Genomic DNA, 22778 nt, shown 5'->3' on the forward strand with positions numbered 1-22778 from the left:
GATATCCTCCTTCCCTTCACTCTTCATAACCCCTGCACGTCCTATACCCTTAACAGTCACAAGTGGACTGTTCTGTTTTAATTTTAATTTCAACCCCCCCTTTTCCCCGCACACCTCGGTAGCTGTCTGCATAGTATCGTGCTGAACATTGTCTGATTGAATGCATGACCTGATTTCAGGTGGCAGCTGAAAGATGTTTACTTGGTGAAGAGGAGTTGGCCTAACGCCTAGGGCGCTCGACCTCGAATCTTGGGAACCGGGTTCGAGTCTCGGCAATGACGCTGAACATCTTGTGATTCTGGGCAAAGCACTTAATCTCCCCGTGGTGCTGTGTAAAGCGCTCTGATACCCGTCATGCTTGCGCTATATAAAACTGTTTTAAAAAAAACTTGTGTATGCCACCAAGCAGCCTTGTTCGCGTTTAGTAAATGACACAGACAAGATTGTTGTATGGTGTACCAATATCACTATCTCTAATTAAAAATTAGGCCTAGGTGGCTGAGATCTGCTATGCGGAACTCTGCAAAGTTACTGGAAAACTCGGCGGCACTATACAGAGTTCCGTTAGCGGCGGAGTGCTCCATTATGGCTTCACTGACCCAGAGGTTTTGTTTCTCATGGAGACCTGGCTCACTGCCAGCTCAGAGCCAGACATCGTCTAATCACTTCCTCCCGGATATTTAATCCAGAGGAAGGATAGAACGACGGGGATGGGCGGTGGTATCGCCATTATCTATAAAGATTATATGACCTGCCGATTGCTAGGCAACCCGCTACTTGACTGAGAGAATGTCCACTTCTCAATTGAATTCACCCCCTCACTGTCACTCTGAGGTATTCTGATTTACTGTCTACCTGGGAAAATGGGCCAATTTTGTAAATCCCTGTTGGGAAACAGTCATTATTCTTGCTAGTTCTTCGGCTAATTTTACCCTCCTCTGAGATTTTAACCTGCACTTTGATGACCCCACGGCATCATCGGCGATTGAACTAGCACGAGATCTGATGGCCTGTCAACTGCACCAGAAGGTCCCCGAAGAAACTCATTTTAAAAGGCACCTTCTTGACTGAGTTGTTTTCTAGTCTGGGGGAACTAAAAGGAAAAGCCCCCGTCCCCATCCCATGGTCCGACCATTCTTTAATCCCGTTTGTCTGGTCCCCACTCATCCCTGTCTCACACACTCGGTCAACACAAATACATATTCGTCCCTGGCCCAAACTCCCCGTGGAGTGGTGGATTCAGGAACTGGAAAACACCATACCAAACCTGGATTTTAATCCAGTTGTGGATTACCAACATTTTTACACACTGGATTGAGGGGTCACTGAACACGGTGCTCCTTAAGAAATCAATCGAGAAGAAAGCGGAACCTAACAAGTCCGCATGGTTCTCCCCTAAGCTACGTATCCTAAACCAACAATGTAAAAAATTGGAAAGGATATGGAGGAAAGACTTCTCACCCATTAAGAAACAGGAATACAGGGTGTCTATTGGAACATACAAGGCAGAAATAAAACGGGCTCAGGCCACCTTCTACGAGGAAATGATTACAGCAGGAGCCAATTCCTCTAGAGAGACTTTTCTCATTGCCAAAAAGCTACTCTAAGTCCCCAATCCTCCAGCAGCACCAGATCCATCGGGACACCGCTGTAACAAACTTGCTGAATACTTTGCCACCAAAGTACATAATATTCTCAAGTGTCTTCCTCAAAGAGACAGTGATACACCAGAGCCTATGGACGTGGGTCAGCATAAGAATGAACATCATTTGGAAACCTATACCCCGTTGACTCAGGAGTCATTTCTAGCTATTCTAGCTTCAGCCAAATCTGGGTCACCACTGGAACCTGCACCACGTAACATTCTGAAACTGGTAGCACCTACAGTTGCTCCTACCATTATCAGCCTGATTAATGCCTCCCTCGCATCAGGTATAGTCTCCCCCGGGTGGAAAAAGACAATGGTAAAAGCCTTGCTAAAAAAATAAACAATTTGGACCCTGCTGACCTGGGCAATTATTGTCTTATTTCGCTCCTTCCGGGAATTAGCAAAATCGTGGAGAAACATCATAACCACACGCTCTCCGCGTTTCTTGAGTCCCATAATTTGCTCCACCTCTCACAAACGGGTTTCCGCCCTCGTCAAGGCACTGAGTCCGCCTTATTAGCGGTGGTGGAGGAAGCGAGAAAAATCCTTGATTCAGGAGGATCGTTGGCCATAATCCTCCTCGATCTAAGCGCAGCCTTGGATACAGTGAATCAAATAATCTTGGCTCACTGTCTCAGGAGCATAGTAGTGACCGTCAAGGCCCTATTATGGCTCCACTCCTTTCTAGAAGATAGGTGTTTCCAGGTTTTTGAAGGTGACACCTTTTTAAAACCCATCCCCCCTTCAGTGTGGAGCCCTTCAGGACTCGTCCTTGAGCCTGACTCTTTAAATTGTCTAGATGTCCACATTGGCGGATATCATATCCCCCTTTGTGATTCATATAGTAACATATGCCCACGACACATTGCTGGTCGTGGCATTGAGCAGGTCGACCATACGCCCTCTGATCTTCACTCCTGTCTCGAGGAAGTTACCAAGTGGATGAGACTGTCCCATTTAAAACTTAATGGGGATAAAACCGAGCTCATGCTTCTTGGCAACCAGCTAAATTTTAAATCCAGTACAATGTGGCCAGCCTGTATGAGCCTGGTACCGACCCCGAAAAGCGAGATAAAAAGTCTAGGCGTCTGGTTAGATCAAGACCTCACATTTAAAACTCAAGCCGGGAAGACTGCTGCATCATGTTACGGCATGCTAAGAATGATTCACAAAGTGTTGCCCCTCCTACCTGACCAAGCAAAAAAAGACATTGGTCCGGGCTCGATTACGCCAACGCCCTCTATCTGGGTGCACCAAACGCAGTGATCACGAAACTGCAGAGCGTACAAAACTCCGCTGCAAGACTGCTTATGGGAACCCATAACCGCTGTTCAGCAAAGCCGCCGCTACGCGCCCTCCATTGGTTACCGGTGGAAGAGAGAATTAACCTTAAAGCCCTTTGCGTTGCCCACAAGTCTCTAGAAGGGAATGGTACTCCTATCATTAAAACTACGATTTGCCCTTACAAGGCCAACCGAAGACTCCGATCAGACGAGCTCCACCTAGCAGTGGTACCCAAGAAAAAGAAGGCCAGAACATACAATGCGCTAAACTTTGGAACAGCCTTGCGCTGCATCTTTGCAGGGAATCCAACCATCTCGCATTTCAGAAATAGCCAAAGACCTGGCTTTTACCGTAGAGGTCCTGTTCGACTCTAGTAACCACCACAGCGCTGGTATGCTCCCAGGTAGCCATGCGCTATATAAAAGCCTTTCCATTCCATTGCACAATAAGTGCTGCACCCCTTAGAGGTCTTCCCTGGTCACAGGTGCCTGTGGTACCATTTACCAGGGGCTGACCTGTGGCCAGAGGTGTTAATTGGGTTTGTTTTGGGAAAAGAACACAGGCCCTGGGAACCTGATTGTCCGGGACCCAGGGCACACCAAGAAAAAGTGCATCAGTAGTCTGGCAAAAAGTGTGGGGGGGTTACTGCAACAGAAACCCACGTTCCTACACCATGCAGGAAAGTGCCTCTTTTGGACATGGTTAGCCCCCACTTTTAGCCTGGAAAATTATGTAATTTTGACTGCAGGTGCAAAGGGTCCCTGCCAACCAGGTCCCCTGTGCCAGACGCTCTTTCCCTAAACTGCGCAAAACCAAAGGGGATGATGGACGGAGTGTTGAACATTTCCTAAACTGTACCTTTTTGTTTCCCAATTGGCACAACTTAAGTACACCTTGTAGGTCTCTAGTAAATGGTACACTTGGTATTTAGTTCATTGGCACTGAAGAGGGACCCTAAGGGTAGCAGCACGAATTGTGCAACCCTAGGGACCTCTCACCAAGGCCATGCACCCTGCCATTGCAGCCTGCATGCCTTGATACAGACAAAACCGAAGAGTCGACATCTCACACATCCCTGTGTGCCATGCCCACAGACACTGCATGGTAAGTCAGTAAGCAAGTAAACTTTAGTGTGTTTGGTTAATTAAAACAAAATGCATGGTAGATAAAAACATTGTTAAATGTTTATCAGAAACACTAATAAGAGGATTGTTGCGTTTCCAGATGTTTAGGGCCTGACAGGACTTTGGCAGCTGTGTTTGGCTCGCTGGGGCCGGCCCTGGTACGTTTCTTTTTTTTTAAATTTAAAAAATGTGTTTTGTTTTTTACTTTTTGTTTTTGCTCCCTTAACCATGGTGGGAGGTGCAGGATTGCTGTAAGTTTTCCTAGCCGGTAATTTAGAAATTTTTCTTTTACTTTCCTTGAGTATCCCAGGCTAAAATATGGCTGAGAGCTGAGCGATTTGTAGCCGTTAATTGTCATCAAGGCGTGACTTCCACCTGCAAAGGAGGCTCTGTCTTCCACTAGGGATAGTTTCCTTGTTGCCTTTCGCACCTCTAGTTTGAAAGCTGCATGGGTGATTTGAGCATCCCAGAGCTCGGAGAAACCGGTGGTTGTCAGGGAGTCTTTTAGGAATTTTCTGGCCGGCGATGTAATTCTGAACTGAAGCTCTTGCCAAAGTAGATGGTTTGTAGTGTGAGATGGTGCATCCTGATATAAAATGCAAGTAGATTATGTAGGATCCCTGCCTTGCTAAGTGTTTGCTGAGACCAAATTCCAACCGGATATGTGCTGGAGGGATGTAGGTTGGTATGCTAAACCTAATTCTATAGGCCACGGCTACTGTACTGTCCAAACGTTTGGAGTCTCTTTCTCTCAGGGATTCACTTCCATATGTGATGGTTGGTATGATCTTGGATTGTGCTACCTGGAAGAGAGGGGAGAGCATAGGGCCTGTTAGTTTGGATTTTAGCTGCTTCAGCGTTGTTGCCATTACCATCCCTTTTATTCGGATCGTCTCAAGCTGGCTGGCGAATTGACCTGCGTTATGGATGATAACCCCTAAGTATAGTTGGTAGTGTTCACGACTGGTGTTTTGTCCAAGTGCCAGGTGTGTGGGCGAAGCTTGCCCCTTTTTATTGCCAGTGTTTTGGTTTTCTCGTAATTCACTTCAATGGAGTTTTTGGCTGTGTTACTCCTACAATGTATTGAGGATATGTTGCATACCCACCTGAGTGATGGCTTATTTTTGGCTGTTGATGCAAAAGAGATTGATAGTTTGGCGATGAAGGTTTCCAATTTGCTGACTGGGTTGTCTGTGAGCCTGTTTTGTTCCTGTAGGAAGACCTATGCTGCTTAAAGAACCCCCCTCTGTGTTTACTAATGAGGATTTGATTAGTTTTAGGTTGATTGTATAACATGAGTGGAAACTCCCTGGTGGGAGTACTAACATTGGTATGATTGCCTGAAGTAGTATCTCCTGGGTCGGTGGCCACTGTCCCCCTTGTCCCCAAGGCAGAACCAAGCTAGATAGTGAAAAAGTGGGAGGGAGACAAGTGTGTAATCTAGTGTTGAAGATGCGGTGTCAGAATAAAATGAGACAGCTGGTGGGAGACACTCTAGAAATCTACCATTTAGTGCCCTGAGGTTGATATGCTCTGGGTCTTCCAGCAGACGCCTGTCTGTTTTGCTTGCTATGCCATGCGGGCTTCTGTTTTTTAACTGGAATGTTCCAAAGGAGAGACTGGGACAGCACTTCCTCATTGGCTGAGGAGCCTAAGATTTGAAAATGTAGGTCACCTGAGAGGATGAGTTTTGGGGTATTCTTCTTGCTTAAGATTGTCAAGAGATGGTCCATGGGAAGCCTGGTTTGCTTTTTTTTTGGGGGGGGGGGGGGTTGTGTAGGCATTTATGATTATCACCTTCTCCTTAATCCCTTTGAAGTTTAAGGAGATCTTGATTGTGTTAACAGACATTGAGGAGGAGGGGATTTCCTTTGCAGTGGATATGTTTGTTTTTGAGATATAGGTTGCCAGACCACCTGATAAGTGACCATATTGTGATTTTCTGACTGCTGGTGTGTGGAAACAAGTAAAACCTTGTAGTTGGTGTGGGTGTGCTATATGTTTTCCTTCAGCAATACTACGTCAAATGAATTGATGTATGACATGAACTCAGGGTCCGTATTTTACTTCTCGGGCAACTGATATTACATGGGCATAAATGCAAGGTTGTCTTGTTCTGTTGAAGCAGCCCTTCCTTAGCACGATTTGTCATTGGGCATCCGTAGACCCATTGATGGTTCTGGAGGTCTGCTGAATATCTGCATGAATGGGTGAGTATTGTGGTTGGGGTTGACTGTAACGGTTGCTGTATGCCTGTTTGCTTGCCGGTGACTGGCCCCGTGCTCCCTTAAGCACCAAATAGGTGGTTTCTCTGCTGCCACTAATTTTAGTCATCTTATTGGTAAGCAATAGAAGGGGTTAGCTGATGTTGTGGTAAGATGAAATTCGAATTCCCCATGATTTGAATATTTCGTGTTCTTAGAGCACTTTATTGGCAAGCAGGGTTGATCTCCATTTGGCCTTAGTGGCTTTTCTTCCAGAGAGTGCTTCTGCCCTGATACATTCTATTGGAAGGAGTTTGGTTGGGATAGTTGACAGTAGTTGAATGTTCCCTCTCGTCAGAGTATCACAGTTCCCTTTCGTGGACTCGGTTTGAAGATCAGAATGCTGGACTTTGACTGCTGCCTGGCAGGGCTTCCCCTGGTGGGGTCTCCCACCCCTCTCCCCCCTTAGCTGCTGACCTGGTGATTGTAGATTCAGCAGATCATCCCCATTGACGTGTGGTGGTCCAGTGCCTATCGGCCAGCGGTACCTGTTAGTGCCTTTCATCCCTGGCTCCTTCGTCCTTACGATGTTAGGTAAGCGGACAAGGCTGGGATCAAAGTTTGCTGCTATCATTGTGGCTGTGCTTGTAAAGTTTGGCTGTCACAGTACTGAGGCTGTTTTGAGCCTGACATGATCCATTGTAGCCTCTCTGAATGCAGCCAGGTGGCTATTTTGGGTTCTCTCCTGGAGCTGGGCTTGCGTGGTTGATGACTTGCATTTTTCTGTTATTGATGTAATAGGAGAGATATCCGGGTACCTCTGGGTCTTTTTGTGTCTGCTGTGGAATTTGTCCCTTCCAGGGTTAACGTGGCCAGCTTGGTCGCCTTGCTGTATTCATTTTTGGTTCGATCCACCTCCTGATTGGAGGCGTCTAAGGAATCTGGTAGTGGATGAGTTGTATCCGGTGGGGTTGCAACCAAGATTTGTTGTTTAGGACAGAAGAAGGGATATATTGCTGCTTGATTTGTTTTGGATGATTTATTTCCGCCTTTGCCCATGAGTTGGTGCCTTTGTTTGGCATTTCAGACTGGGGCTTCTTTGAGTTGTGGTGTTTGGATGTTGGGAGGGGCTCCCCCAGGAGGACTCCCAATGTGTGTGGAGTTTTGACAGCGGCCTGCGCCAAGCTTGCCTTCTGATAGGTTTGGAGACTACTTATTGTATATTAGTTTTAATTTTGCAGATCCTCAAGGAAGGTGGACAGCATGGAAGGTAGGGAGAATAGTTTCTCAACTATTGGCCCGCAGCTGTAGTTCAAGTTTGCCTCATTTTGGGCCTGGCCTATGAGTGAATTTAAGCTCCCCAGTTTTTTATCGATTCCCTCCTACGTATAAGGCCAAGGTGTTAAGAAGCGTCAGTTGTATATCCATCTTGTCGGACACAGTACTTTGCATGGTGTTCACCAGTGAGTCCCAGATGTTGATAGTCTGAGGTGTAGTGACGGGTACACTTGAAGAGGTCCCCCCAGCTGGGAGCCATGTCGCTAATCTCGTCATTGTGTTTGTCGCTTTGTGCTGCATTGGTTTGAGAGAGTCTTCACGAGGAGCTGTGTGGGCAATCCAGGAAGTAAGATGCAACCAAGTGGGCCCACTCCTGAGAGCCTAGGTATGTAAGTTTTTCCTGATCATGCTCCGGGGACTCCGAGGCATCTGCCCCTTACCCCCCTTCCTTCAAGTTTTAGTATGCTCCCTTTCATCCAAAGTTATAAGCTGCTGCATAGGCAGATTGAGGAGAACCTTGGGGGGATGGGGGGTGGGAGTGATACATTTGTATTTAGTTCGATGGGTTCACCTTGTGCCTCTCCTTTTTATGGCAACCTGTTTTTGAGTAAGATGAGTTTCTGGGCACGTTCCAGGACTGTGCACGTGGGGTGCAGTCTGGTGATACAGAGTGGCTTGTGGTGTTTCCTGTTCTTGGTTGACACCCACGTGAATGGATAGATAGACTTGATCGGTTGTCTGGATGCCTGGGAGGGAATGTACAAGTGGTTGGTTTAGATGTGCCTTTCACTTCTGTAGTTTCCCACTGTGATTTGCCAGCCTAGAGAAGATCCTCCGTTGGCTCTTCTGATATTTGCAAGGTTTGCACTGACGTGGTTAACTGAGGTAGTGGCTGGGTGGGTTAAAGTGGGTCCTGAAGGCAGTTAATTCCGCCACTAGAGGAGAATATGGTAGAACCTGCGTCTTTGAGAAAAAATAACTGACTAGATTTTTGGTTGAAAAAGGTGTATGAAGTTACTCATCCCTTAGGTCTCCTTGGTGTCGGTGCTCCTTGGTGGAGAGCCCTGTCTCGCTAGAATAAGAGACTAGGGCCACTGGTGATTCCGTCTGATCTCATTTAATCGGTTTTGCCTTCCTCCTGTGATTAGCACCCCTCATTTGGGGGAGAGTGGCTCCCTCGTTCTCCCCGACCTCATTGTGGTCTGTGGCCTTGGGTTTTGTGCCATGACCTGCCGTGGCCACCCTCTTGATCGTAGACGTTTGGAGGCCTTCTGGCCAGGCCTGACTTGGCGCTAGCTGTTTGAGGGCACACAAGGGCTCATGATGGTCCGCGCAGTTGGGCGCATGATTTTTGGTGTTTGCTTGCTAGAAGCCAGCTGCCAGCTACTGATAGGAAGCTTCTGGGTCTGACGCTGAAAAGTGCTGATGAGAATGCTGATGCCGAGGGTACCTGGATGATCTAGTCTTTTAGGCCTGGTGCTGAACGCTGTCACATTTGCTGACTCTGGGACAATGCTGAGAGCTCCTCAGGGATAGTTCTTTTGTGCCGCCACTCCCTTCTGGGAAGGGGGGGCACGAGCACATAGAATAGGAAGAACTGGGGGAAAGAGGGGTGTCCTGGCGAGTAATGCTGGTGTTCCCTGAGTTCTCAGCTGGTTTCAGGTCTTTTCCTATTGCTTTCCTTTTACTTTTCTTGCTTTTCTGCCACCTGGTGTCCTCCAAGTTGCGAGAAGTACGGCTCTCAAAATACTATTGGAGGGCCCCCCTACAGCATTGGTCAGGAGCCATGAACTGAGAGAGCTGTGGCAAGCGGGGCTCCTGGCTGCCTGCAAGCTGCACCCAGCCAGGCTGGGCCGCTTCCACAGGCCACCAGAGCACACTCAACAGCAACCAAGTACAGCTGCCGTGCTCGCACTAGTTTCAAGAAAAAAAGTGCTAGCACGGTAGAGATGGGGCCTCGGCGTGGAGTTGAGTGTCTGGCCGGGCTTCAATGCAGTGACCGGTGGGAGTGAAGATGAGGAGGCAGAATGAGGCAGGAGACCATCTACCAGGCCACACCATGCTGCAAGGTACCGTGCTGGGGTTGCCCCTCTGAGTGTCCGCCCTTCCCCTGGCCCACCTCCCCACACGACTTCCCACTCATCACTCACCAGACACTTCACTCCCCTCTCCGCTCCCCGTTCCTGCCTTGCCTTGCACCGCTCCTGCGTTTCTCTGCCTCCGCCTTCACGTCAACGTCTGCCTCCGCATCCACCATCTTTGTTCTGTCTGCAGGTGTAGTCTCCCAGTAATCCTGAGGATTTGCACTGCATGAGATATAGTTAAGAAACCCCTCTGGCAGGCCTTACAGCCTTAAGTCAAGGTGCACTATATCTCCTGTGAGGACCCGTGTGCAATATCCATGTTGATTCTTGGATATTGTAAGTCAACAGGAAAGCCATAAAGAGTACATGGGCTGGACACTCATTACGAGTTCCCCCAGCTCTATGATGGCTTCGCTGTATTATGGGATGTTTGAAACCAAATATCTCGTCTTAATAAACCTGCACTGATTCCAGTGTCCGATTTTATAATAATTGCACACATAGGACTCCTTAGAGGGGTCCCCTGAAATCTACCAACCCTTGGTGCGAGCCAGCTTCTCACCACCAGATAGAGTTCTGACCGCATGGGGTGAGGGCGAGCATGGGCAGAAGTCAAAAACAAGGCCTATCCTGGGTATAGGTGTATACTTGGCTTGAGCAGAGCCAGCGGAGTTTCACTCCATGAAATACGGCAGAGTTGCTGAAAATCTCTGTGGGATTCTGAAGTGTTCCATGAGTGGGTGGAGTCTGACTGTAACTCACCGAGATTCCTGTACGGTTCCTCGGACCACTAGCTGAGGGCAGGCTCAACACAAGTATACCTCTGCTCTGAATTCTGAAACATGCCAGAAAGAACCCAGGGTTCAATGCATCTGCCCGGGAAACTCCAAATCGGGTTGTCTCAACAGACTAGTTAAGCACACAAAGATTTCACGTCACATTCACTGTAGGCATGAACAAATTATACAGAGGTTAAACAAGCCTTGGCATAGCCAATAGGTCTCGCTATTGGGAACTTATAAGTATTTAGCCATAGCTATTGGCACATGTGGAGGATGGTTGCACTTGAGGCAAAAGCGCACGTAAAGCATAAGGCATGCTGGTGGCATTGCGCTAATATTGATGAATCCCTCGAGGCGCTAATGAGGTATCCTTCCCAAGAGCAGCAGGGTCTGCGTGAAAAGTAAACAACTGAGGTAAGATGTCATGAGGTAATTGAGGGGGTGGGCGTGGACGACCCCAGCACTGCTGGTTGTGCTACACTAACATAGTGAGACTGCCTAATGCTCATTGTCAGCGAAATATTTAGTGCCTGAGCGGTTCGTACTTATTAGCATCTTTTTAGCGCGTTAATGTATCATTCGTTAATGTATCATTTGTGGGAACTTTTAACGAAGCCTCAAGCGGACAGTAAGCTTGCAGAAACCCACACTCATCCCCCAGTACAGCGTGGTCTGTTGGGAGACAAATTATTTATGTCACACTTCGTACTGCATTCGTCTCTTTATGCGCACTATATATAATACGTGTGACTGTAAACCAAATCAGTGTATCAACCTCGGAAGGATGGATGACTGGTTTGGCCTTGCCCAGATTTGAACTCGCAGCAGGTGTCATCCGAGAGCGGTTAACTCGCTGATCCCTTTGCCTTCTGTATGGTTTAAAGAAATGAATTCAACGCCTTGTCGGGGGTAGTAATCGCTATATAAATGCAAATACACTGCAATACAATTTATCGCTCCCTATATGGAAAGCAGTGACTGCACCAATATTAACTGACATTCCACCAAAAATACTCACATGGCATGCAAACTCAGTTTCCCAAACACCACAAATTGTGCGACCACAAGAGAGATTTGACAGTGTAAACTAGCCTTTTTTATAGGTCAGAATTTGGCTTTTGAGCACTGCAATATCAGAGAGCATAAAGAGACGTCCAGGTCACAATTACAAGTTGCAAATGTGTGTATCAATAGCTTGTGAACTGCAACTGCGGCGTGCGACTTCAAAACCAATGATCAGTTAGCAAAACCCACTGAGCTGGGGTAGCACCTTATCTGCAAAGGAGAACTGTCAGCAGCCCTAGGGGCGAGCAGGCAGAGGCCGATACTCCCCACCACTATGTCTTCACCAAGAGGAAACATTTTTGTTTAAAAAAAAAAAAAAGTGGCAGAAAGCAGCTTTTTATTTTGTTCATAAAAACACGTTTCGCGTTTCGGAAAACAAACTCCGGGATGTAGGCAATGGCACGCCTCTATTCATGTATTTGAATATTCCTTAGACAGGTCGTTTACGACCCCCTGAGAACGGACAATTCGTAATGTGACCCATTAGAACATAGGTAGTGCACAACCATTTGCAAACCAATCAGCTTGTAAACTGCACATCCCAGTTTGCTTAATGGTGTTCATAGATCCAACCCTAGGCAACTAACGCGTCAGCAATTCACAACTAATACATGAGTAGTAGAGAAACAAAAATGTGCCTGGATAAAACCGCAAATGTGTGTGTTTGGTGTACAAGCTGCAATCATTCAAGCATAATGCGCTTAGGTCTGACTTAGGACACCAACAGCCAGTCTCTGGTGTAACGCCTTTTTGGGGGGTCTCGGGCCAGTCAGACCTTAGTGGCACATAATGGTTAAGGCTTTTGTAGTTTAGCATGAATGCCCAGGGGGCTGAAATACTTTTTACTCAACTGAATCACCAAGTACTTTTTTTTTCAGCACTTCTTTCTCGAGTCATCGAGGTCGAGCAGGTGAGGCTTACTCCAGGGGGAAACTGTAGAGAGAGTGAGAGGAAAAAAGGAGGGCGGTTGACCCTATGTGGCACCTAACCTGAACGTGTAGACTGTAGAGTATACTGTTCTGTACACACTATATATGTATATTTACCTACAAGTGTGCACTTCTAACTCCGATCAGCAAATAATGTCAGACATCCGCGCCCAGAGGTACTGCAATTAAAGTGTGTCCAGTTCCTGCATGGTAAGCAGCGCGTTTTCATTGAACCGTTCGTCCTATCCCAATGTTTCCCTATAAGAAACATCGGACCTTATATAAAACGTTTTAGGAGATATTAAAATGGGCCAGCTAAGTGAACGTTTTATTTCAGTATACAGTGTTTGCAGACAGTGGAATCTAAAGGGATGTGTTCAAGGGACAAAATGAGAAACGAAAAGAGGGCAACACACAAACTTATAAGATGCCCAAAAGGTACAACGCTAAAAGAACAACATACCGACACTCCAAATCCCGTCAGTGCTTCCAAGGACCTATTCCGCTGGTATCCAAGGATTATTTGGAGTGATGTCAGTTTGAGGGGTACAAATGCTTCAACGAATGGTGGGTTCCCATACTAATCGAGTCTTATGATGGAGACGCCGAGAGAAGGAGGGATCCGAGGATGGTGAGGGGTTCGCGACCTCTTCCTCACTATGACAACTCCCACAAGGTGCTTCCAGCAAGCACCTGCGCTATCATACGAGAGCAAACCTCCACGGACATCCACACTCGGCCCTTTCAGGCCCCAGAGACAACATGACCGGTGGGGACGAACACCTCAGGCTCGTCAGTACTAGCAGACCGTGTCCAGCTGTCAGCCCCCTGCAGGAGACGCTGCCCTGGGGGCTGGCTGCTCACACGTCACATTTTACCCAGATAAAGTCATGCTGTGGCATTCCGGGTTCTCGTCTCCACAAACGCGGTATGTCGTAATACAGAGGGGCGACAAACCATGTGCACTCTTGGTAGAGCCCATCCTGCGGGGAGGGGGGCGGAAATCACGGCTCCAGTGCAAGGTGCAGTGAGGAGAAGCTTGCACCCCTCGTGGGGGCCGTTCAGACCACGTGCAGGACCGGGGGTAGTGGGCACTGGAGTCCTCCTCCCCGGGAGTCTGATAGAGCTTTTTGGGCTGAATGGAAGCTGGGCACAGAATGACACCGCGGGAGGTGGGGTGGCCCAGCGTCCATTTTAGAGTCATTAGGAGCAGATCCTCCCCCCCCCCCCAACCCCAATCACAGCCGAGCCAACAGGATAAGGGAAAAAAAAAGACACGAGGAATGAAGGGCAGCTCCGACCTGAGTCGGGAGCCAAAATGGACGCCAGGAGCAGGCCAACCTGTGACTGATTTCAAGTCAAACCAGGGGTGAAAGATTCCGACCGCACAACCCACATGCACGAGTACACCCCAGGAGTGAGGCCACATGGGAAATACCAGTGGGTCTTAATGCTACTCACTGACAGCCGAACCATTTCTATGGCCACTCAGAACAAGGGCAGCATCCCGCAAGTGGTATGTAAGCTTGCACTACTAGGCAGGCGTGCGTGCCTCGAGTAAAAAAAAAACAAAAAAAAAACCCAGCGGTCGGCAAAAGGGAAAGGTGAAAAAGCTCGCTCCCGCAAGGGAATCGCCAGACGTGCACGCGTTGCCATTGAAAGCAATGCAACACATGCACGTTTTTGCCCGCAAAGCTGTGCCGATTCCTAAAGTTCTGTTTCCTATGCATCGCATGCAAGACCTAAAAGTAGGGGTGCGCACACAGAACGTAGAAATCATGCAGCGTTACAAGGCATTATGTGCACCAGAGCTTCTGCAGGTCAGACAGACTGTGTATGCACAGTGCACACACCTTGAGGATGAGGTTTGAGAGTCACACAGAGTATGGAGGGGCTGGGGCTGGGAAGGCAAAGATTGTGGATTTGGGATGCCAAAGACTGTGGATAAGTTAAATGATTCTGGGAGAGTACATGGCTCTATATGTACTTACAGAGGTTTGTGAGATCATGGGGTGGGCTGCACTGCTCTCTTAAGCGACTAGCAGGGTATAGGACTAGAGATCAGTCAGTCGGGCGGATGGCATATGGGCGTGCGCTTAGAAGTGCATGGAGGGCATATGTGCCCATAGAACTGGGTTGCACAGATTGTGGATGGGCTACTTGAAACAGCGAGTACATGCCCAGGGAACAATTTGGGCTCTCCATTCAGAGCCTGGAAGAGCACGAGCTGTACGCAGAACTGTAATTCTGGCAGTAAGCTTGGATCTTCAGTGCATGTCATGTGTCCTCCCCCTTGTCCTTCATTCCCCTTCCCTTCTCACAGATCCCTTCAAGCTGATAACCTCACCTCATATTCTCCCCATTCCCGGATGACCGTACAACTGGCTCAGTGGATCCTGTGCTATCCCTTCAGCTGTGGCACAGTCTCCAATCCCCTTTTTGAATCACGACTAGATTTTTTTTCAGCCCTTTTAATAATTTGTCCATCTCAGAGCCACCGTAGTGCAGCACAACCTACTTGTGACATGTCACACTAACCCTTTGGAAAAACCTCCCGCCCTCTCAGTGCAGAGAAATAGGAGAGCCAGCCAATGCCATGAAAAAAGCTCCACCTCCTCCCCGCCGTGTGACACTGGACATTCATTCGCCAGCCGTTGGCTGCGCCTGCTTCGCTATGGTGCATGCTTACTGCTTCCTCGTTCATCGTTCTTCTGCTACAGTGTGGGCTGCATGGGCTGGCTCCGATCTTAACTCTGACTCCATCCCCGGGGGAAACAAAACAGCGGTCCATCTCTCTGGGTGTTCCTCTTTCAGTGTACTCTACTCCCATCACTTGGGGGTGGGCTGGTGCCGGCCCACTGGGCAAAATCTGTTGTCCGGCAGAGGTGGTGTTTTTTGCCAAACTTTAGGGAAACTCTGCTAACTCTGCCAACGGAGCTGAGCCCACTCCTAGTGTTCACATCTTCCCTCTCTCAGGAAGAGCCATCTCTGGCGGAAGCTTTAAAGACCTTTTCACATTTGAAAGGTGACCCCAGCCTCTCCTATCCTCTCCAGTCCCCCCCCAACCCCATTTTGGCAGGAAGACTGGTGGGAAAACTTAGGAAGAATAGGAGGTGTGCCCCCCCTCTCCCCTGCTAACTCCACCTCTAGGTGATGGAAGCGAGGTGAAGCACATTTTTCAGTGTCCACTATCTTGAAGATGGTGGGACTTCTCCGATCGGGGTGAGGGCTATGTCACCCCCTGAAGGAGGTGGGCATAATAGAGAGTGTAGTCACCCCATGTTAGGGGCCCATTGGCAACCACCTGTCACTTCCATGTAAATGCCCCTAAATCTAGTATTTAGATGACCAGTGGCGGCTGGAGACATTTCAAAGTGGTGAGGCGTAACATTATTGGCGTAGTGCCCCGTGGCGAGCGAGTGCAGCGAGTGAGCCTGAACAACCTATCGGGGTTTCGGGGGGGTTCTCCCCCGAGGAATATTTTGGAAAAAAAAGGGGATAAATGGTGCTTTTAATTTGAGGAAGCAGGAAGGTTAATAGAGCAATACATGCACTTAGAATATCTGCCCCCATCCATGACTTTCTGAACCATGACAGCTTGTTTCAAATCTGCCTGCACCCACCGCATGGCTGTGCCGCAAGCTGTTGCATCATTACTGCCTGTTCCGGCACCCACTGCATGCTACACCACAGCTGCCTGCACCATTAGCCGCTTGCACCACATCTCACATATCTACACAGTCTGCCTCTATGCACATATCAATTGCCACTAGAATTAGTCCATGCCTGCACCGGAACGTCTCTGCTGTCCTGCCCGGCTTTAACATCCTACGGCATATTCTGTGTATGTTTTTTAATGTGATGGTGTTTCTAGAAAGTAGACTGAAATGTGAGTGTCTGGTCTGGTCGGGTCGTTTATGGTGGACCAGGTATAAACCAGCCACACTAGTCACGGTTCACTCGTGAACATAAAAAGAGATTCGCCACAGCACAGATTACTCTTAGATGGCAGAGTAGCAGCAAGCCTCCCCCCAACATTGTCCACACCACACAAAAACGCTCTTTATCACATAAGAAGTATCCATGCCATGTAAACACTGTCTCCGCTCCTCAGAAGAGCCAGTGCCGCACAAGTGCAATCTCATAGAAGAATTCTCTACACTATGCACTCGCTGATTGTACAGTATAAGAACTCCCTATGCATACAGGCATTCTCCTTGCCATACAACAATTCCCTATAGATACAATATTCTTCATACCACGTAGGAACTCCCTATACCTGCAAGCGTTTTCCTTGCCATATAATAACCACCGTTACAGAACTACAAGCACTCCCAGTGCCACATAACCACTCCCTGTACATACTTGTATTCTCCATCTCGTTAGAACGTCCTATACATACAAGCATCCTCCATGCCATTGCCATATAAGCACTGCCTATACATTCACATATTCTGCATGTCAAATAAGAACTCTCATGCCACTGCACGTGGGTATTGGAGAGCGCTAAATCATGCTTAGCGTCATTTAAGGTGAACTAGAGAAGACATTAATTCCTGTCGATTAATGTACATTTATAGGTCGGTTGAAGCAGTGGGACTGCCTGCATTTATTTTCATGAAGTCACAACTGTCCCGAATCATAACAGGCGGCATCTTGCAATCTGCTGTAGGGAGGGCTCGTGCCTGCATTAAGGCACTGCCTTCTAGAAGCAGGTGCAAGTTCACACACGTTACCATGACTGAAGCCTTGCTTTAGCTTCCTTGACGTCACACAAGGGCTCAAAATGATGTCTGTTAGAAATGGGATTTCTGGTTGGCTAGGGCTTGCGCCAAAGTCAGGCAGAAACCATCACTCTAGTCAGGGCTGGGGAGTTACACGCCAAAGATAACCCCTGCTCACCCCCTTGGTAGCTTGGCACGAGCAGTCAGGCTTATCCCGGAGGCGATGTGTAAAGCGTTTGCGCGCGCACCCAGGAACAACACCCAAGGCCCACCACAAAAGAAACTCCACACAAGGTATTATATAAAAATAGCCTTTGTATTACCAAAAACACATTAGATAAAAACACACACTTTACAATGTGCCAACAGGCACGGGCAGAGTTTACAAGGGATTATATGTACAGGGGACAGGGCCACATGGACCACTGTCAGGAATTAGCACTTTAGCACTTAGAACATAGGAATAATACTTTAGAACATAGCACATACAATCACTGTAGCACTAAATAACACATATAGCACACGACCAGTAACTACTGGTAACAGGTAAGTACCACCTACGCAACCCTAACCACCTTAGAAAAATATCGCGCAGGGAACCAGGACCTCACTAGCACCACCTGTACTAGGAGAAAACAACCACCTAAGTATCACAATACCTGTAGGGGTAAACACACATTACACATGATGCATCACAACACATTCAGAGGTGTAAACACAAGGCGCATGACGCACAAAAACACATTCAGAGGTGCAGGTTTATGAACAATAGCGCAAAACTCACATTAGCCACCACCTGTGGCAGTCCCTAGGCCAACTGGCCTTGTTGGGGCTAGGACGCCCTGTCCAGCAGAGTCAGGGCAAGGCTGCGCAAGCCGATGCGCGCAGGGGCACAACCTAAACGTGGCAGCTGCCCACTAAGTGCTGGGCAGCTGTAGGGACTGAGGCCTGGGCATCTCTGGGCCCTTAGAACAATTATGGCCTACGTTTGAGCCTCGCTGGGCTCTGAAACCAATATGCCCCCGTGGAGCCTCGTGGGCTCGGGAACAAGGATGTCACCCAAACCGTTGGAGTCCTTCTGGACTCTGAGCAATGTGCCGTCATTGGAGTCCCGCTCGGGGGACTTGAAATCGCCAAAAGAAATGCCCCCTGGGAGCCTTTTAGGCTCCTAAAGAATGCCCCCTCACGTTGGAGCCTTCTCGGGGCTCGTGAGCTCTAACCAACTGGAGCCTCACTGGGCTCAATACAACAATGCGGCCAGCGTTGGAGCGGACCGGTAACCACAGCATGCGCACGGAGTCCCCCAGCCCTGCTCAACTCACCGGGCTGTTGCTCGGGGGGGGGGCTCCCGCGTCGTCTCCGCTCTCTGCTGGCTCTTCTGCGGGACCGGCAGCACTCCGGCCGGGCAGCAGCGACGCTGCCGCTTGCAGACCCGCCCTCTCTTCTCCTCAGGGAAGCGCGTGGTAGGCTCCCGTCCGCTTCCTTCCAACAGAGCGGGGCTTCAATACCCCGCCCACCACCAGGCGGGACTTCCCTTTGCTTCCGGGTCGCCGCAGGCAACGCGGCGGTCCCGAGTTCCCGGTGACGGCGGCGATACGGGGTGGGCTCCCGTAGTGTAACCAAGGCAATAAGCGGGGTGGGCACCCGCGGCAGCACCAGTATGCGGGGTGGGCTCCCACTAGAGAAATAATTAAATAAGCGGGGTGGGCACCCGCGAAGTGCAGGGCCTAATCATTGGGGGGGCTCCCGCTCGATCTCGGCAAAACGGGGGAATCCCTAGTCGGGGTTCCCCCCGTGAATTTATCGTAGCGCTGCTGGGGCCACAAATAGAGCGCTCCTAGCGCTATAAGTAAAATAAAAGCGCTTCCAGGCGCTTAGGGGAGAAGGAAAGTCCAGCAAAGTTCAGGAAGGTAGGCAGGGGGCAAGGCTGGGCCCAGAGCCAGCTCACTGGGCCTCCAGGCAGGGAGGTAGTCCAAGTGGCGGTCCTCTGGCCCAGCAACAGCAGCAGCCCCCTCAGGCAGGATCCTGGAAGAGAACAACATGTAAGGGGACACAGCCCCTTCTTATACTGTAAAACCCTTTGTTCTTGGTTCAGGGTGAGGGGGGAAAACCAGTCGCAGCTGGTTGGGGAGCACCCTTGATGTGCTCAGCCCCTCACTCTATTCACTGGCAGGGCTAGGGTCATCAGTCGCACTACAGGGGGCGGAGCCAGCATTGTGTGGGGGAAAGCCCTGCCCTATTCAGGTCCAAGGTGCACTCCTCCCCAGCCATCCGCATGCTAATCTCACACTCACCACTGGGGCAGACCCACCCAGACTCCTGGAGCCAGGCTCATCAGCCAGCTCCAGCCAATCACACGCCAGACACCTTTTACACTAATATGCCAACTCCTAGAAGTGGCGCTTCCGCACATGACATAATCACGCATTATACATCATTGCGAAGCATTCGATCACACGAGTCCGCACATACCAGACTCGAGCCTGCATACCCCACGCATCAGGAACTACCAGGGACACATACATTCCCCATGCTTTCCTATGGGAGGGAAGGCCTATCTCACCACATGCACTCAGAGTGCGCACGCACTTTACTCTGGGACACAGGGAAAGTGCGCAGAAACCAAAAATCACTACCACCAGGTCACCAGTAAAAGCAAAAAGTTCAGGGGTGAACCTGCTAGAAGGGCCAAGTCCAATAATGTCCTAATCCAAAGAAGGGCTCACTTTAAAGATTACCTTGCTGTCCATAGTCGGGTATCACTCAAATATGTCCAGTAATCACCGACGCATTTCACCCTGCTAATTTACATGTTTTGGTATTAGACATATCTCGAGCTTCATGACTTTGAAAGCATCCGAACTACCACTATTTAGCCTCGACAAAGAGGGTCTGTAATAGTTGTCCCTGAAAGAGAGGTTTGAAGTGGCTCCAAGCTGTGGGGATCAGTGCTTTACTAACAGTTTATGCCCTCTTCTCTGGTCAGGCTCTCCTGCCTCACCGCCCCCCCCCCCCCCCCCCCCCCAACACTGCATTACATATTCGAAGATTGATTGAATTGTACCCAGGGAAAGAGTCATTATGAATTTATCTGCTAACTAATCCCTTCTATGCGTTAATTTACTCCAAACCATTCGATAACTGCATAACAGCAGCCATGGGAAGGACAAAATATCAGATATAGAAAGGCTGGACTCAAAGTGGGATTGGGATTGGGGAAAGGAAATTAATAATATACTACAAAGCGAGACGCAAAAGCACCGGACATACGAAGGCTAAAAGGAACTTGAATATTTCTTGGTGTATTATGTAACCTTACAGTAGTATTAGAAGATAGGTTCAGCCACCTCATCACACGTCACAGAAATAAATGCACACATTAAAGATACTAGCCATGAGAGGTGCAAACAAGAGAGGAAAGCAACGGAGAGTTCCGTATACATTCGTTTATGAAGTCCCACATGGAGTACTGGACCATGCTTGGTTTTCAGTATCCTGATTCTGGGCAGGACATTCATAGCAGCTTTTTTTAGGTCTCGCCTGACCCAGCGCATGCGCTGGTCTGGCGAGACTTATTGAGAGGGCTCCAAAAAGTGCTACCAGGCCAGCCTAGAGCTACAGTGCATTTGCGCGGGCGCGCGCGCCACGCTTGACTACGATTACTTTCACTTTCGCGGCCGCTTTGCATAGCCAATAGGTCTCGCTTTTGGGACCTTATAAGTATTTAGCCATGCTGTTGCATGGCTAAACACTTATAAGGTCCCAAAGGCGAGACCTATTGGCTATGCCAATGCTTGTTTAGTTTGTATCTAGTCTGCAGCAATTGGCACATTGATCTGCGGATCTACCGATCGTTTACCGCACCAAAAGCCGTATGTTCCAGTATATACCGAGCATAAAAACAGGTTTGAGTTTGACCTACTAATATTAGCACAAAAATTGTAATTTTAAATTGTGCGTAAACTGAATTACCACACGTATGGATCAGTTTCTTTACAGGCCTACTCTGCAGGCACAAAGCACCTTCAGCTGTAGAGGGGGGAGTCAGTCAGTCGCGACTCGCGGTGGGGGGGAGGTGTCGCACGGGGGTGGGGGCCGGGGGAGTTTTAAAATAAATAAAAAAATCCTACTTGAGCAGGTCCGAGCCGCCTCGGGGCTGTTGGCGTCTACAGGAACGGAACAGCTGCATCACTGCTGGCAAGTGGGTGGCAACCCCTCTCAGCCAATCCTGGCGCTGCCAGCAGCACCAGGATTGACTTAGGGCACGGTTACTCTCCGCCCGCCTGCCCATTAGGAGACCGAGGTTTGAGCCTTTGCTCAACCCTCGCTCTCCTAATGGGCATGCGCCAGCCTGTGCAGCCACTTGTGCACATGATTGGGCATGGCGGAAAAATTTGCTGACCTTCCCCAGTCATGCACACTTGTGGTGCTGCCTGCTGCCCCTGGTCTGACAATCATGTCATTCAACATGACGTTGGACCCCCTACCCCTTTCAGACTCTGAAGGGGATGGGCGGTCCGACGTCATGGTGACTGACATGATTGTCAGTTCTCCCTCGGCGTCTCTGAACTTAAGTAAACTGAGTCAGTTTACTTAAATTCAGAGACGCCGAGGGAGCTGCGGGCGGCTTGTGGGGCAATGCCCCAGCGCCCTAATGGATGCATCGCCGCTGTAGATGACATCCCCAGACCCTGAGCTTGGATTTCATGGACACAAGGAAAATACGAACGCAGAAAAGCTGTAACTGCAGACCTTGTGGTGGACTTTGAGCGCAAACTCCTGCCTGCCACTATAGAACGCGACAGTCGCCATGCTCCATCTTGTAACATAGCTGTGTGGTCTCCACAAACCCTGGAGGGTCATCAGCACATTCAATTGCCAAAGAACTCCCTTCAGATAGTATCTCTATCTCACTGAAGACGCAGGTCTCCCAAACAGCAAAGTCAAGTCCAGCTTCGTCCAGCTCCCAGCATGACCGATGTCTCCAAGTGCTAGCCGTAGGCACGCCAGATCTGGAGTGTCTTATCGACCTCTGCACCAAACCTTGAAGCCCCAGGACCCACAGAGGCTGCAATTAACCAGTAACCATGGTACCAGACCACTTACTAGAAAAACCTAGAGAACTGAGTCCACACGGAATCCAACTTTACGGGGAGTCAGCACCCGATGAGGGACTTGAGGACTCTTGCAACCCACCTCAGCAGTGGCCTAACTGCTCCAGAATCATCGCTCCAAAGGGCCAGCTCCTGACCCCGAGTTGGTTCTTTGCACGGCATTGCTCAGCTGCACATCTGCTCTGCACCCTGCCCATCTGGCCAGGGCATCCTCAATCCAGCTATAATCCTACTGCCCCAGAGTCCTTGCTACCTCTACTCTCCCTTGAGAGCCCTCGGACTTGCCTGCAAGTCCCCCATTCCTTTGCTTTTGCAGGTGGTCCAATGTCTTCCTAGCACATCAGCTACCAAGCCCCCCTTTCTCCTTGCTCCCGAGAATCCCTGGGAGCTCTCAATAGCTTGGCCTTGGAGCTTTGGACCTTGGCCCGAACCATCCAATTTTTCAAAGTTGGCCAACCAAAGTATTTGCATTGCATTGATTTCCCACTTGCCTTTTTTCTTCCATAGGAAATGTATTGTACGTCATTGCGTATAACTGTGAT

General features: G+C 49.2%; 1 protein-coding gene and 1 long non-coding RNA gene across 3 annotated transcripts in view; one reads left to right on the forward strand and one right to left on the reverse strand.

Moving 5' to 3' along the window:
• Positions 1–14822, reverse strand: part of LOC146810469 (uncharacterized) — a 123415-nt gene extending 108593 nt beyond the window's left edge. Inside the window, exon 1 of the long non-coding RNA XR_014965696.1 lies at positions 14746–14822. This is a non-coding gene — a long non-coding RNA (uncharacterized LOC146810469). The remainder of the gene's footprint in view (positions 1–14745) is intronic.
• DNAH17 (dynein axonemal heavy chain 17) overlaps positions 1–22778 on the forward strand; it is a 14992541-nt gene that overhangs the window by 11107979 nt on the left and 3861784 nt on the right. The gene's annotated exons all lie outside the window — the stretch shown is intronic.

The sequence above is a fragment of the Triturus cristatus genome, chromosome 7, assembly GCF_964204655.1.
Source record: "Triturus cristatus chromosome 7, aTriCri1.1, whole genome shotgun sequence".
NCBI lineage: Eukaryota > Metazoa > Chordata > Amphibia > Caudata > Salamandridae > Triturus > Triturus cristatus.